Source organism: Oncorhynchus mykiss, chromosome 22, assembly GCF_057628025.1.
Source record: "Oncorhynchus mykiss isolate SJ-2025 chromosome 22, ASM5762802v1, whole genome shotgun sequence".
NCBI lineage: Eukaryota > Metazoa > Chordata > Actinopteri > Salmoniformes > Salmonidae > Oncorhynchus > Oncorhynchus mykiss.
In genome coordinates, this window is record NC_143043.1 from 30,141,365 (window position 1) to 30,157,695 (window position 16,331).

A 16,331-nucleotide genomic window follows, 5' to 3' on the forward strand; every position below is an offset into this window, starting at 1 on the left:
CCAAGGGTCTCCTCTTACTCAGCCCCTCAGTCCTGGAATGACCTACAGGTCATTCTAAAACTTGATTAATGTGTCCCAAAAGATGCATTTAGGGCTCTGATCATTTACATTTTTTTGATTGCATATAACACCAGTTCTGTGGGTCACATTTAGTTAAAGGTCCCCAAAGCACACACATCCCTGGGTCGCTCCTCTTTTCAGTTCGTTGCAGCTAGCGACTGGAACGAGCTGCAAAAAACACTCAAACTGGACAGTTTTATCTCAATCTCTCCATTCTAAGACTCAATCATGGACATTCTTACTGACAGTTGTGGCTGCTTCGCGTGATGTATCGTTGTCTCTACTGTCTTGCTCTTTGTGTTGTTGTCTGTGCCCAATAATGTTTGTATCATGTTTTGTGCTCCTACCATGTTGTGCTGCTGCCATGTTGTGTTGCTACCATGTTGTTGTCATGTTGTGTTCCTACCATGCTGTGTTTTAATGTGTTGCTGCCATGCTATGTTGTTGTCTTAGGTCTCTCTTCATGTAGTGTTGTGGTGTCTCTCTTGTCGTGATGTGTGTTTTGTCCTATATTTTTTTTAATAAAAATGTACAATCCCAGCCCCCGTCCTCACCGGAGGCCTTTTGTCTTTTGGTAGGCCACCATTGTAAATAAGAATTTGTTCTTAACTGACTTCTCTAGTTAAATAAAGGTTCTTAAATTAAAACAGGGGTGTCAACATTTTGACACCTTTTTAGAAAGAAATGTGACTTGGTAAACAAATCTCTTTCTCTGAGCAATTTCATGAGTATAAAACGCTTTTTTTTGGTTTATAAAATATAGCTCAGTATTTGTGTTATTTATTTTAATGTCATTCTTCTCATTTTATCTAGGGTGCCAATAATTTTGGAGGTAACTGTATGTCTTAGAGTGTGTGTTGTCACATGTCAGGGCAGGCTCTTTGAAGCCCCTCATCACACACAGATGAAAGGCTGGGTCTGCCCTCACCAGGTGGTTCTTTCTTCTTGACGGACACTGAGGTGAGGTGTCAGAGGTTACAGGTGAGTGTGTTGGTGAAGAAGCCATCTGTGCCTCACTGACTCTAGCTCAGGTGTCAGGACAGCTCTCATAAAAGCATTATGTAGTTTTGTGTGTGTCAAATCAAATCAAATTGTATTGACCCCTTGACTTTATCCACATTTTGTTACGTTAAAGCTTTATTATAAAATTCATAAAATTGTTTTTTTCCTCATCAATCTACACACAATAGCCCATTATAACAAAGCACATGTTTTATTTTGCAGAAAAATACATGATAAATAAGTGAAATATCACATTTACATACTGTAAGTATTCAGATCCTTTACTCAGTACTGTGTTGAAGCACCTTTGGCAGTGATAACAGCTTCGAGTCCTCTTGGCACACCTGTATTTGGGGGGTTTCTCCCAATCTTCTCTGCAGATCCTCTCAAGCTCTGTCAGGTTGGATGGGAAGCATTGCCGCACAGATATTTTCAGGTCTCTCCAGAGATGTTTGATCGGGTTCAAGTCCGGGCTCTGGCTGGGCCACTCAAAGACATTCAGAAGCCAATCCTGCTTTGTCTTGGCTGGAAGGTGATCCTCAAATCAAATTAAATGATATTGATCACATACACATATTTAGCAGATGTTATTGCGGGTGTAGCGTAATGCTTGTGTTCCTAGCTCCAACAGTGCAGCGGTATCTAACAGTGCAGTAGTATCTAAAAATGATTCACAACAATACACACAAAACTAAAACTAAAATCATGGAATTAAAAATTAAAGCAGTGTCTAAACATTATTTAAACATTATTAAAATGACTAGTGTTCCATTCTTAAAGTGGCCGGTGATTCCAAGTCTATCTATATAGGGCAGCAACCTCTAAGGTGCAGGGTTGTGTAAACGGGTGGAAGCCGGCTAGTGATGGCTATTTAACAGTCTGAAGGCCATAAGATAGAAGCTGTTTTTCAGTCCCAGCTTTGATGCACCTGTACTGACCTCACCTTCTGGATGATAGTGGTGTAAACGGACCATGGCTCGGAAGGTTGATGTCCTTGGGTGCTGTAGGTGTCCTGGAGGGCAGGTAGTTTACCCCCAGCGATTTGTTGGGCAGACTGTACCACCCTCTGGAGAGCCCTGCGGTTGCGGGTGGTGCAGTTGCCGTACAAGCCAGTGCTACAGCCCGACAGGTTGCTCTCAATTGTGCACCTTTAAAAGTTTGTGATGGTTATAGGGGCTAAGCCACATTTCTGTCTGTGTAGGTGGACCTCCTGAGGTTGAAGTGGCGCTGTTGCGCCTTCTTCACTACACTGTCTGTGTGGGTGGACCATTTCAGATCGCCAGTGAAGTGTACGCTGAGGAACTTGAAGCTTTCCAACTTCTTCACTGCCGTCTCGTCGATATGGATAGAGGCGTGCTCCCTCTGGTGTTTCCTGAAGTCACGATGAGCTCCTTTTTTTTGTTGACGTTGAGTGAGGGGTTAATTTCCTGCTACCACTCTCCCAGGGCCCTCACCTCCTCCCTGAAGACTGTCTCGTCATTGTTGGTAATCAGGCCCGCTACTGTTGTGTTGTCTGCAAACTTGATGATTGACAAAATGATTGAGAAAATGTGCTTTTCTGTCAAAAACAAGAACATTTCTAAGTGACCCCAAACTTTTGAACGGTAGTGTATATACAGTTGAAGTCAGAGGTTTACATACACTTAGGTTGAAGTCATTAATACTTGTTTTTCAACCACCCCACAAATTTATTGTTAACAAGCTATAGTTTTGGCAAGTCAGTTAGGACATCTACTTTGTGCATGACACAAGTCATTTTTCCAACAATTGTTTACAGACAGATTATTTCACATATAATTCTCTGTGTCACAATTCCAGTGGGTCAGAAGTTTACATACACTAAGTTGACTGTGCCTTTAAACAGCTTGGAAAATTCCAGAAAATGATGTCATGGCTTTAGAAGCTTCTGATAGTCTAATTGACATTATTTGAGTCAATTGGAGGTGTACCTGTGGGTGTATTTCAAACTCAGTGCTTCTTTGCTTGACATCATGGGAAAATGTCAAGAAATCAGCCAAGACCTCAGACAAAAATTGTAGACCTCCACAAGTCTGGTTCATCCTTGGGAGCAATTTCCAAACTCCTGAATGTATGTTCATGTTCATCTGTACAAACAATAGTACGCAAGTATAAACACCATGGGACCATGCAGCCATCATACCGCTAAGGAAGGAGACATGTTCTGTCTCCTAGAGATGAATGTAGTTTGGTGTGAAAAATGCAAATCAATCCCAGAACAACAGCAAAGGACCTTGTGAAGATGCTGGAGGAAACAGGTTCAATTGTATCTATATCCACAGTAAAACGAGTCCTATGTCGACATAACCTGAACGGCCGCTAAGCAAGGAAGAAGCCACTGCTCCAAAATACCTGAAATGTTTGACCCAACAATTTAAAGACAATGCTACCAAATACTAATTGAGTGTATGTAAATTTCTGACCCACTGGGAATGTGATGAAAGAAATAAAAGCTGCAATAAATCTCTACTATTATTCTGACATTTCACATTCTTAAAATAAAGTGGTGATCCTAACTGACCTAAGACAGTGAATTTTTACTAGGATTAAATGTCAGAAATTGTGAAAAACCGAGTTTAAATGTATTTGGCTGGTGTAAGGTGTATGTAAACTTCCGACTTCAACTGTATATATAATGGTGTGTATGGACAGTATGGACATAAAAGGTGAATATCTGAATAGAAATGGTGTGTAAAGCAGTAGTTACTTTATATAAAATGAGCCTAGACTAGAATACAGGATATACATATGATGTTTTCAGTATGAAAATATTATTCAGACTATATGACTATATACATAGGTCAGCAGTCTCTAAGGTGCAGGGTGGAGTACCGGGAGATAGCCGGCTAGTAACAGTGACTAAATTACAGGGCAGGGCACTGGCCGGAGGCCGGCTCGTGGTGACTATCTTCTAGTCTGATGGCCTGGAGACAGAAGACGTTTTTCAGGCTCTCTGTCCCAGCTTTGATGCACCTGTACTGTCTCCACCTTCTAGAGGATAGCGGTGTGAACAGGCCATGGCTCGGGGTGTGAGTTCCTTCATGATCTTTTTGACCTTTCTGTGACTCCGGGTGCTGTATGTAGTGTGCCCCTGTTGATGCGTTGGCTGACTGCACCACCCTCTAGACAGCCATGTTGTTGTGTGTGTACGTGTGCGCCGGTGTTTGCGTGCTCGAGTGTGTTACATTATCTGTCCCTGCTCTCCGTGTTCTGTGGTATGGCTCTGTTTTGATCTTATCCCTTATCCTCAACTGCTCTCTCTCTCTCTTTCACTCTTGTCATACTTTTTTTATTCTCTACTCTGTCTGTGTTCATATGCACTTTATCCTCAACTCCCCCCTCTCTGTTTCATACCTTCTCTTTCATTTGATCATCTGACCCTTTTCTCCAATCTCTTTCTCTTTCCATCTGTGTTGATGTGAATTCATAAGGGTATTATCCCTAGCTGCTCTCGGTCTCAGTGTGTATTAGCTATGAGCTGACTGCCTCTAGGTTCAGGCCAGGTGACTCAGGACAATAGGGCCCTGTCCATCTCTGTTTGGTTACCGTGGTGACGAAGCTGTTTTAGGTGATGAAGCTTCTCATGTTGACTTGCCAATGGTCTATAATCTCCATACTTATGTGTGCCAGAGCGCTTGTATCTTTGTGTGTTTTATTGTGTGAATGATGGTGTGGATGGTGACTACTTTTCCCTTAGGCCCAGAAGGCCTTCTATGAGACATGTGAGATATGTGTCACCCCACCCCCCTCCCCACGCCTGAGGTGCCCCCGACTGGCTCAGACAGGGGTTTGACAGACCCAAATATAAATCAGGCACCTGGGTGAACAGCATGGGGGTCCTGGCCCTGTGGCGGAGGCTTTTTGACAGGCTCTGTGCAAGCCTCTCTTTTTCACTCCTTTTCTCCCTTCCCCTCTGTGCAGGGGGAGTGCATATCCGAGGCCTATTGAAACCTCTTCTCCTCTGCCCTCTCTACCAAGGGACTCATGTCACATACACCAGTGTGAAAGAGAGAGACACACACACACACACACACACACATACACACACACACACACACAGAGAGACAGAGAGCGAGACAGAGACAGAGACAGAGACAGAGAGCGAGAGAGAGAGCTAGCTAGTGTCTAATGTATTTCACTGACTCACTAGAATGTAGAGTGTTCTACTGTACTGCCCTATTAAGGTAAAGGTGTAGCTGTTACTGGGCATTCTATAAACCGAAACCAGTCTGTGTGTGGTTCTGGAATCCTGACAACAACTCTAAATGTCAAATAGCAGGTTTTGAGATAGATCCCAGGCCACCACAGAGGCAAGGTTGCACAGGTTTCAAGGGTTTTTAATTTACGATAATCTCGGGTTCACACCACTCACACCATACATTCAGTCCCAGAGACCGTCCACGCTGTTGGAGGGTTGTTACAATGGCTGCTGACACCCGTCAGTTGCTGATCTGTATTTGGTACATTTCTTAGTTTGTTCCTTCGTTGGTAGTCATTCCTCATTGTCCTCCATCATTAATCGCTGCGGCAGCTAGCCCATGGCCCGGTCCAGTGCAGGCGACAGAGGGGGGGGTACGACATGCGTGGAGCCATTCTGAGCAGACGTATTCGACCACACTTACACATGTATGGTCCTCCTCATGTTGCAAGGTTATCGGCGGCGGGGTGCATCGTGGTCCCAGCGATGGTAGCGGCAGTGGCGACAGCAGTTCGACATGGTCTTCCTCCTCCAGCAGCAGCAGCAGCAAAAGACGTGAACTGAAAGCTCTATTTTAAGGAGCTCAAGTAGCTCGTTTGTCAGTGAGGCCTAGGTGTGGCAGACCTGGGCCAATTCTTCTCTCCAAGGAGACCTGCCAAGGGGAAGGAGTCTATAACAAAAATCATGACATTAATCTGTTTATACGCTTGTCCTTCAGAGAAGGTGACAGAACATTTTATTGTGTTGTTTGATGCAAGAAACCACTTTACAAAATACAATGTATTATTATTCCCATACCATTTATACAGAGAATCAGACAAATTATTGTACCCTCTACCAATTGGCTACATAGCTTATTCAAGCTTGTCTCAAAATAAAACACTGCTCCTTTAAAAGATAAAAAAATCTCTTTGACTGACTTGCTTTTCAGAGATGCCTAGAAATGTACACATTTTGTGCTCTTGTAGGAAGCAATCACTCCCACATTGCTGACTATAAATTAGCTATAACTGGGCTAATAACTCTCTAACTAGTAAAGAATATGAACAAATGTGAACACGTGGCTGGCTACATGCAGCTCTCGATTTAATCTCAAAACAAGCCTATAATAATCATGACGCTCATGCTGTAAAACAGTCCAGATCAAAGTGAATAGCACAAATCCATATATGGCAATGGTCTATTTGTATATAGGCCTACAGCAGCTGTGATTGGTTATGGTGCACTGGTCTGTGTAGATTATGGGCCTGAGTCGTGCCTATCAAGGTAATAGAATCCTACTCCGACTCGTTGCTTACAACAACATCTCTTACATAGTTCGCTTTGAATACTAAGTCATAGTTTGTTTTGTTTCGGTATGTTGCATTGAAAGTGGCTAATGCTAATATTGTGTTGATTCAATCACAACCCACGAGCCCTACTGGCTCAGACCGGGCGTGAATGGGCCCAAATATAGATCAGGCACCTGGGTGAACAGCACGGGGTCCTGGCCGTGTGGCCTGCAGCGGAGGCTTTATTGACAGGTACTGTGCCGGCCTGCCAATATCACAGCATCACCCAGGGACCTAGTGGCTGTCATTTAACCACATAGTTTTTGTATATTTGGTGTGTGTATATGTGTGTTTGCGTGTGTGTGAGACAGAGAGAGTGAATTTGTCCTCTCCCACTCACTTCCATTATACACTTCCTGCCCTCCCTTTCTTTTTCAACTACTTTATCGTTTTCACTCCTTCTCTCCTTGTCTCCCTTCCCCTCTGTGCCTGTTAGGAAACCTCTCATGTCGTTCACACACACACACACACATACTGTATCAGTGTGTGTGTGAGAGAGAGAGAGAGAGAGAGAGAGAGAGAGAGAGAGAGAGAGAGAGAGAGAGAGAGAGAGAGGCTCTGTTCATGAACACCAACAGACCCTACAGAGCCCCAGGACAGCAACTCAATTAGACCCAACCAAATCATGAGAAAACAAAAAGATTATTACTTGACACCTTGGAAAGAATTAACAAAAAACCTGAGCAAACTAGAATGCTATTTGGCCCTAAACAGGGAGTACACAGTGGCAGAATACCTGACCACTGTGACTGACCCAAACTTAAAGAAAGCTTTGACTATATATAGACTCAGTGAGCATAGCCTTGCTATTGAGAAATGGGCAGACCTTGCCGTAGGCAGACCTGGCTCTCAAGAGAAGACAGGCTATGTGCACACTTCCCACAAAATTCGGTTGAAACTGAGCTGCACTTCCTAATCTCCTGCCAAATGTATGACAATATTAGAGACACATATTTCCCTCAGATTACACAGACCCACAAATAATTTGAAAACAAAGTCCCATATCTATTGGGTGAAATTCCACAGTGTGCCTTCACAACAGCAAGACGTGACCTGTGTGACCTGTTGCCACAAGAAAAGGGCAAGATTTGAAATGTCTTTATTATTTTGGAACTTTTGTGTAATGTTTACTGTTAGTAAACATTTTAGTTGTTTATTATCTATTTCACTTGCTTTGGAAATGCAAACATATGTTTCCCTTGCCAATAATGCCCTTTGAATTGAACTTGAGAAAGAAAAAAAAGAGAAAGAAAGAGAGAAAGATAGTTCCCTGAAGTGTGTGAGTGGAGTGTTTGCTGGTGTCTAATGGATTTCACTGGTTCACTATAGTGTGGTCTTTTGTGTTTCCTTTCTGTCCCTCAATATGTTTGTGGAAGCACAAGGATTCTATTGCAGAGGCTTCCTTCTGTCAATATATGAATAATTATAGGAATCAGTGCTGTTTTACATCCTGAGACCACAGTGTGTGTGTATGTTTATGTGTGCATCAGTGTGTGCTATAGTTTGCGTGTGTGTGTGTGTGTGTGTGTGCTCGTGTTTGTTTGTGTGTCAGGAGGTTTCATCATTCAGATTCCTGTAAAAGTCAAAGATAAATGCCAGGCATTATGGAGCTGTGTGTGTGTCATGACCCAGGACATTGGCATACATTAACGTTCTCTCCCTCTGTGTGTCTGGGAAATAAGAATTGTCATCTCTAAGTGTGGGGTAAATAAGAGCTGTCTGTGTGTCTAAACAAACAATATCATCTCTGTTTACAGCCAGACACCAACAGTGGCAGGCATCACAGGTTCACTGGGTTGCTGTGTGAAAGAACAGATAACACATCTAGAGAGATAAAGAGAGAGAGAGATAGAGGGGAGGGGAGTGGCCACAAACTGGGAAAGATACAGATAAAAGGAGAGGAAAACGCAGAAAGACAGCGACAGAAAGAGAGTGAGACAGACAGAAATACAGTGATAAAAAGAGTTGTTGATGAATGTAAAAGTCCAATTATATGGAATTTGAGTTTGACATCGGAAGACTAAAGAAAGAGAACAGCATAAAGTACAGAAAGGAGAGCAGAGTAATGACAGGATGGCCAGAGAATATAGGGTGCTGATGGACTGTTTAGTGAGCAGAAAAGGACCGAATGTGCAGCGTGTCAGAGGGAAGAGTGGAAGAGGGAAGAGACAAGGAAGAGGAGGGAGGGGGAGGAAAGCTAGTGAAAGGAGCTGGAAAAAAAAGTGGAAGGCAGGGAGGTGGAAAGGGAGACGAAGATGAGTTGGAGGAAGTGAGGAGGGGAAGAAAAGGAGTATGGAGGAGAGGAGATAGGGGAGATGCGTAGGAGTCTTCTACTTTCAGCGTGGGGAGGAAGAGGGAACAGGGAAGAATAAAAAAGTCAGGTATGAATTAGACGAGGAAAGACAAAAAGAAAGGAGAAGGAGGAGTAGGAGGATGTGGAATAAGGATAAAGAAATAGAAGAGGGAAGGGGAGGAGGATTAGAGGATGAGGGGAGAGAAAGGGAAGAGGGAAGGGGAGGAGGATTAGAGGATGAGGGGAGAGAAAGGGAAGAGGGAAGAGGGAAGGGGAGGAGGATTAGAGGATGAGGGGAGAGAAAAGGAAGAGGGAAGGGGAGGAGGATGTGGAAGAAGGATAAAGAAAGAGAAGAGGGAAGGGGAGGAGGATTAGAGGATGAGGGGAGAGAAAGGGAAGAGGGAAGGGGAGGAGGATTAGAGGATGAGGGGAGAGAAAGGGAAGAGGGAAGAGGGAAGGGGAGGAGGATTAGAGGATCAGGGGAGAGAAAAGGAAGAGGGAAGGGGAGGAGGATGTGGAAGAAGGATAAAGAAAGAGAAGAGGGAAGGGGAGGAGGATTAGAGGATGAGGGGAGAGAAAGGGAAGAGGGAAGGGGAGGAGGATTAGAGGATGAGGGGAGAGAAAGGAAAGAGGGAAGTGGAGGAGGATTAGAGGATGAGGGGAGAGAAAGGAAAGAGGGAAGGGGAGGATGATTAGAGGATGAGGGGAGAGAAAGGGAAGAGGGAAGGGGAGGAGGATTAGAGGATGAGGGGAGAGAAAGGAAAGAGGGAAGGGGAGGAGGATTAGAGGATGAGGGGAGAGAAAGGGAAGAGGGAAGGAAGGGAGGATTAAAGGACGAGGGGAGAGAAAGGAAAGAAGGAAGGAGAGGAGGATTAGAGTCTAGCAGTGTTCTGTAGGTGAATGCTGTAGCTCTAGGCTGCCTGACAGCTACTCACACAGCTACACACAGATACACACACACACAGGTACACGCAGACACACACAGCTACACACACAGCTACACACAGAGACACACACAGCCACACACAGATACACACACAGGTACACACACAGCTACACACACAGCTACACACAGAGACACACACAGCTACACACACAGGTACACACAGAGACACACACAGCTACACACATATACACATACAGCTACACACAGCTACACACAGAGACACACACAGCTACACACATACACACACAGCTACACACAGCAACATACACAGATTGAGTAGGCAGAGGGTGAGATGTGGGAAGAAGAGAGGGAGTAATATAGATAGAGAGGGAGAGAGAAATAAAGAAGTAGAGAAAAAGGGAAGGAGAGAGAGAAGGAGAGAAAGGGTAGGAAAGGGAGGAGAGAGAGGGGAGATAGGGGGTAGAGAAACAGGGAAGGAGATAGGGGGTAGAGAAACGGAAGGAGAGAGGGGAGATAAGGGGTAGAGAAACAGGGAAGGAGAGAGGGGAGATAGGGGGTAGAGAAACAGGGAAGGAGAGAGGGGGTAGAGAAACAGGGAAGGAGATAGGGGGTAGAGAAACAGGGAAGGATAGAGGGGAGATAGGGGGTAGAGAAACAGGGAAGGGGAGAGGGGAGATAGGGGTTAGAGAAACAGGGAAGGAGAGAGGGGAGATTGGGGGTAGAGAAACAGGGTAGGAGAGAAAGAAGGAGAGACATGGAAGGGGGGGGGGGGGAGAGGGCAGGGTCTGTACTAGCAGGCATGTGTATCCCCAGAGAGGGAGAGAAAAATACAAGGGATATCCCTATGGAGCGAGAGACAGGTATTTTTCACATTTAAAAAACACACGATCATTGTAGGTGTCTTTCAGTGATGTGTGTGTTTGCATGTTTGTGTTTGAGTAAGCAAGCAAGATACCATTGATTTGGTGTTGTTGTGTCTGTATGTACTGTACCTGAGTGTGAATCTAGACTGTATCATCTTTGGCGCTGCTTTGGAGGAAGTAAACGTGCTGTGTTTTTTTGTCTGTCTGTCTGTCTGTCTGTCTGTCTGTCTGTCTGTCTGTCTGTCTGTCTGTCTGTCTGTCTGTGTCTGTATTATCTTGCCACAATGTCGTTCTAGATTTAATTTGAATTGTGCCGGTGGTAGACTAAGTCAATTTAGGTGTCGTTATTAAGCATGCAGAGGTGTTAATGTGTGTTAGACTGAGTGAGTTTAGGTGTTAATGATGGTGTGACCTGCTCTCTCTCTACAGGTGTTTTTTTTCAGCGGTAAACACTGGTCATTGGGCACGGACAAACAAACACTCACACGCACACACACACACGCAAGCACACACGCACATGAGCACGCAAACACACACACACACGCAAACACACACGAACACAGCACTTTGCAGTTTTTTGTGCATCACTTGTGTAATATCTCTTGTTATGAGGAATACAGTTTTCACCAGAGGATTGAAAAAAATACTACTCTACAGAGGCAAAGCAAAGCAGCAGAGCGGGGTGGTTTTACTGGGCCAGTGACACCCAGAGGGGAACAGTCGACGGTTCTGTTGCTACAGGGACCTGAGAAAAACACAATGGAAGACCTGGGACCTCTGTGAATGAATTAAAACTCTCAAAGATAAACAGTTCTTTAACTGGTGTATTGTGTGTGTGTGTGTGTGTGTGTGTGTGTGTGTGTGTGTGTGTGTGTGTGTGTGTGTGTGTGTGTGTTTGTGATTTCCCTGGTTTTATAATTACCTTTGTGACTGTATCTGTGCCAGTCTTTACTGCTATAAGCAGAGAGGAGACTACAGGAGAGGAGGCTGTGATGCTTCACACAGAATAAGGAGAAACACTACAAGGATATTTCATTCTCTCCTCATTCTGTGGTGATAAACTTACATGGTGAATTTGGAGCTTTCATTGCTCTGCTCAGTATACAGTACATATGTGTTGTTTATGTGTGATGAACAACTTACCTGAGACTTAAAACATCAGCTGGACCGGTAGCTAGCTCTAAGTCTTGTTCTTGTAGGTACAGTTGACTGCTGAGTGCAGATTGCTGTCAATCAGGGTGAGGGATGAGTTGTTGTTGTCCTATTGGAACTCTAGCCTACACTACTGAAGACTTGATCAGTGTTTTCCACTTGCGCCGGCTGTCGGCTATACAGCCGATTACAGACACATTTTCAGTCAAAATACACTTAAGCTATTGTTTTCTGGCACATGTATTAATTTATTTTGCATGCAGGGTCCAACATTAACAGGCCAATGGCTCTCGTCAGTCACTGGCCCGAGAAGGCCAGTATAACTTATCAACACATATTTGCATTACAGTTCAACATTTACCTGCTCTGTCGCGGTCTACAATTGAAAACCATTGAAGACTACACGTGTAAATGGCATGCGATTTATATTTGAGAAATATGATTGGCTGTTCAGTCAAGCACCACCCCCGCTCCCGCAAGTCGCAACTTCTGGAGCACTCGAGCAGTACACGAGTTGATGCCTTCACACAGCACGCAATTATCTGCAGATAAACGAGGGAAATATTATAGGGAGATGGTGTATCCTCCTCACTGCAGGAACAACAGGTAAGATATGATAAAAGAAAAACATGTTGAATTGTTTTAAAAGCTGATGATACTTATATGGTATTCTCAAAGATAGTGATCTAGGTCTAGTGATTTACAACACCTAATGAAACTAAAAAATGTATCAGTGTAATTTCCTGATAGAGGCAACCAAAATAGAGCTTGTACGGCAAACCTTTCTTGCCCTCCTGGATCCCCCCAGCTAAGCTAACTGGCTACTTACTCTATGTGCTTGTGTAAAACACTGCTTGATCAGCAGCTCTTGCAGCAGTGTGAATTGCTAACTGTAACAGTAGCCAAGTCCTGTTAGCTGTCACTCTCACATCAGGGGGTTGTGCTGCTGTGTCCAGTCGTTTTCACTTCCATAGTCTGTTTTAATCTGAGGACTGATTATGTTCAGGGAAAACAGCCTCAGAAGGTGTGTGTGTGTGTGTGTGTGTGTGTGTGTGTGTGTGTGTGTGTGTGCGTGCGTGCGTGCGTGCGTGCGTGCGTGCGTGCGTGCGTGTGCATTTTGGGAATGTGTATTGTGCGTGTGTGTGTGTGTGTGCATTTTGGGAATGTGTATTGTGTGTGTGTGTGTACGCTCAGAATAAGGAGCAACCACATACACACAGAGTGGTTGGGGTGTTGACATGGGCTGCTTCTCTGTGGTGTATTACAGTAGTAGTGATGACCTGGCAGTCCTGCTCCTTGGCTGGGTGGTGGTGGAGGAGCATGTCCAGCATATTCTACTGACCTCTGACTCCTGGCACGTGCACTAGAGCCCTCACAGATACACAGGCTACTGTACAGCCCTCTGTAGGCCAGGCCCCTTCCCCGTAAGACACTATTGATAACTGATAATCCACGTTAGAGGAAAAGCATCTTGTCTTTGGCAATACAAGACACCTGGCATGCAACAACAAGATGCATTTGCAGAGGCATTCATTAAAGGTTTGTGTGTGTGTGTGTTTCCTCTCACCGACTGTTGTACAGTGTTGCTGATATCTCCTCCCAGAGAGATAGCCAGCCTGTACAGGTGTCTGACGTGACTCTGTCTGTTCTGGTGTTTGATCAACTGGATCTTAGCCTGGCTCATGCATGCATCATACGTGTGTGTGTGTACATTGTTGCATGTTCACAAACCTAAGCATGTGTAACAAAGTTCAATTACTCAGCTTGAAATGTCACCACCCACGAAATCGAAGTTGCTAGCTTTTCGTTGGCATAACTGGCTAGAGCCTTGTCAAGAGGGCCATCACGTGTGTTTGTGAGACAGGATACTAGATCAAGGACCAGTAAGGAATATATAGTTAAGCAAGCATAGTGATGTCCGTCACACATGCATACAGTATGTGTGTGTTCTGTATGTACAGATGTAGGATCTTAATTTGAGCCAGTTGTTCAAATTAACAGGACATGTGGATTACAAATAATGGAGAGAGAGAGAGAGAGAAAGAGAGAGAGAGAAAGAGAGAGAGAGAGAGAGAGAGAACTGAAATGTTATTTGGCCCTACACAGAGAGTACACAGTAGCAGAATACCTGACCACTGTGACTGACCCAAAATCAAGGAAAGCTTTTACTATGTACAGACGCAGTGAGCATAACCTTGCTATTGAGAGAGGCCGCCTGGCTCTTAAGCTAATGCCAAATGTATGACCATATTAGAGACACATATTTCCTTCAGATATCAAAGACCCAAAAAGAATGAGAAAACAAATCCAATCTTGATAAATTCCCCTATCAGTTAGGTGAAATACCACAGCAGTAAGATGTGTGACCTGTTGCCACAAGATAAGAGAAACCAGTGGAGCACACCCACCATTGTAAATACAACCTATCTGTTTATTTATTTTCCCTTTCATACTACAACTATTTGCACATTTCTACAACACTTTACAAGGCCAATAATATAACATGTATAACATGCAATGTTAACTGTTCATTTCTGATTGTTTACTTCCTTTGTTTATCTCCCTTTGGTTTATTGTCTATTCCACTTGCTTTGTTAATGTAAACACATTTCCCATACCAATAAAGCCCTTTGAATTGAGAGAGAGAGAGAGAGAGAGAGACTAAACAGATTTGTTGGACACCCACGCTCAGTCTACTTTCTCAGCAAACCAAACCCCAACACAACACCGAGTAAGGAAACACCAACACTACAAAGTTGAAACAACGTTATGTAGATCCTGTGGCCTGGGGTGGTGCAGTGGTCTAAGACACTACCTCTGGAGCACATGCACAGTGTACTGCTGCCAGCATGGCTTCAAATAGATTAATCTTTCAACACTCTCTTATCTACCTTTCACCTCTATCTCTCACTATCCAATAAGCAAACAAAATACTTAAAGGCCCAGTGCAGTCAAAAAATAGATTTACCTGTGTTTTATATATTCCACAATATGAGTTTGGAAGAATAGTGTGAAATTGTGAAAATGATGATCATGTCCTTTTAGTGTAAGAGCTGTTTGAAAAGACTGCCTGGAATTTCAGCCTGTTTTGGTGGGATGGAGTTTTGGCCTTCCTGGTGACATCACCCGGCAGTAAATTAGGTAATAGACCAATAATATATAGAGTTCCAAACATCTCTGTCAATAACAGCTAGTTTTCAGTTTTCCCCTCCACACTCAGACCACTCCCAGACTGTCATAGCAAAATTCTTGCTTGACAAATTGCTCTTTGACCATTTGGATTGAAAACAACCACAGTAAGGTTCTTAATTTTAACCCAGAAATGATTGAATTGTGAGATAAAAACAGCTGCATTGGACTGTAAAAAAACTGGAATAAAAAAAACTTGACATAGATCCAGCTCAGGCGTCATTGTTGTTCCGAAGGTAGATGTTGATCGTGCACCTGCCGCTTATTCGAGCCTACTCGTACAAGGCTTGTACAGTACCTGCGCTTTCATGTCGCCCATGGCTAGTCGAACGGCGAACGCTTCGTTGAGACGATGCTGAAACATCAATCCATGGGCGAGTCAGTCCCACATTCAAAGTTTAAAAAATCCAATCAAAATGAAGGAAATCAAATCAAAATTGAGGAAAAGTTACCTGCAAACTGAGCAGATCATGGTGTGAAATGGTCCGTCTTTCTTACGCACATAATTTCTTTGGTATGCTAATCAACATCCCCTTTTCCCCATTCCTATCGATAAAATCATTTTATTAGCAGACTCCACGTCCTTCCCATCTCACAGTGGAGACACGAGGCAGAAATGATAATACATTTTTATTTGCGATGGCAGGTAACATGGGTCTGGATTGGACTGCCTTACAGTAGAGCACTGCAGGGGCCTGACTCCCTCTCTCTCACCTGCAATGCACCAGTCACCTACATCTCTCTTTCTTTCAGTCCTATCTCTAACTCTCTTACTATCACACTGAGTCTCTCACTCTCTCTCTCTCTGTCTCTCTCTCTCACACACACTGAGTCTCTCTCTCTGTCTCTTTCTCTCTCTCCCTCTCTCTTACTATTACACTGTCTCTCTCTCTCTCTCTCCCTCTCTCTTACTATCACACTGTCTCTCTCTCTCTCCTTCTCTCTTAAAATCACACTGAGTCTCTCTCTCTCTGCCTCTCTTGCTATCACACTGTCTCTCTCTCTTTGTCTCTCTCACACTGAGTCTTTCTCTCCCTCTCTCTCTCTCTCTCTCCTTCTTTCTTACTATCACAGTGAGTCTCTCTATCTCTCCTTCTCTCTTACTATCACACTGAGTCTCTCTATCTCTCCTTCTCTCTTACTATCACACTGAGTCTTTATCTCTCCTTCTCTTTTGCTATCACACTGAGTCTCGCTCCTTCTCTCTTACTATCACACTGAGACTCTCTCTCTCTGCCTCTCTCTTACTATCACACTGAGACTCTCTCTCTCTCTCTCTCTCTGCCTCTCTCTTACTATCACACCGAGTCTCTGTCTC

The 16,331-nt window shown here is 44.0% G+C and overlaps 1 protein-coding gene across 1 annotated transcript in view; it reads left to right on the forward strand.

The window, feature by feature from the left end:
- Positions 1-16,331, forward strand: part of LOC110501609 (NALCN channel auxiliary factor 1-like) — a 158,744-nt gene that overhangs the window by 41,995 nt on the left and 100,418 nt on the right. The gene's annotated exons all lie outside the window — the stretch shown is intronic.